Below are 1,053 nucleotides of genomic sequence, written 5' to 3'. Positions count from 1 at the left end.
AATCACCCGGCGGGCGGGGGTCGGGCCGGGCGTGCGGCGAGGGGTGAGGGGGCGGAGTGGGGTGGGGTGGAGGAGACGACGTGGGGAGGAGTAGCTCGGCTCGGGGGGCTCGGCGGCGGCTATATGGGAATGGATTTGGGGGTTGGGGGGAGACGAGACGAGGCGAGGCAACTGGGTCTGGGTCTGGGTCTGGGTCTTTTCCTTCCGCCGATTTGTTTTCCTTTCCTTTCCTCGGAGGAGAGAAGCAAAGAAAAAAAAATTAAAAGAAATTGGTTTGGTTTGTTTAACAGGTCGTCGCGGCCGCGGGCGCGTGCTCGTGCTGGCTCATTCGTTCGACTCGTCGTCACTCGTGAGCTTTGCGGGGAAGAGAAGATTTCCGAGCGGGGCGGGGCCCACCCGCCCTTTTCCTCGTGCTTTCATAATGGAAAGGAAACGAAAGGCGGATTTGGAATTTGAATGTTGGGCGAATCGTTTTTGCTTTTCCTCGGGCGTCGGTGGCTCTTTTTGGACGCGAAGTCTAGTGCTACCCCCTTGTCCCATAATATAATATAAGATATTTTGCGAGCTTGTAAGAAGGTCTTATATTGCGGGACGGAGGGAGTAGTAGTTTCGTTTTGAAAGAACGGTTGTGTGAAGCAAAAAGGTTTGGATGTGATGAAGTAGTTTCGTTTTGAAAGAACGGTTGTGTGGGACAAAAAGGTTTGAACTCGTGGGAAAGCGAGTTATCATGATTGATAATTCTGGGAAATTACTTACTGGGAAACTAAGAAACTCATGATACTAATTCGGGGAACTTTCGGAACAAGTCCAATGCATTTCACAATTTCCCGGAATTCAACTTTGAATGGATAAGAGAGGGTACCGTGATAAATAATTTCAGAAATTATGTCTCTTCATATAAAACTAAGAATTTCATGGTTACTAATTTTGGGAGGGAATTTCATGATGTTCCATGATTTTTTTCAGCAGAAGGTCGAAAGCTTCACGGTGTTAATTTCATGTTGTTGTTTCTTAAAAAGTATGTTCCATCTAAGAAAATGAAGAATTTCATCA

This window comes from Triticum aestivum, chromosome 7D (genome assembly GCF_018294505.1).
Source record: "Triticum aestivum cultivar Chinese Spring chromosome 7D, IWGSC CS RefSeq v2.1, whole genome shotgun sequence".
Taxonomy (NCBI): domain Eukaryota; kingdom Viridiplantae; phylum Streptophyta; class Magnoliopsida; order Poales; family Poaceae; genus Triticum; species Triticum aestivum.
Note: the sequence above shows the minus strand (reverse complement) of the source record.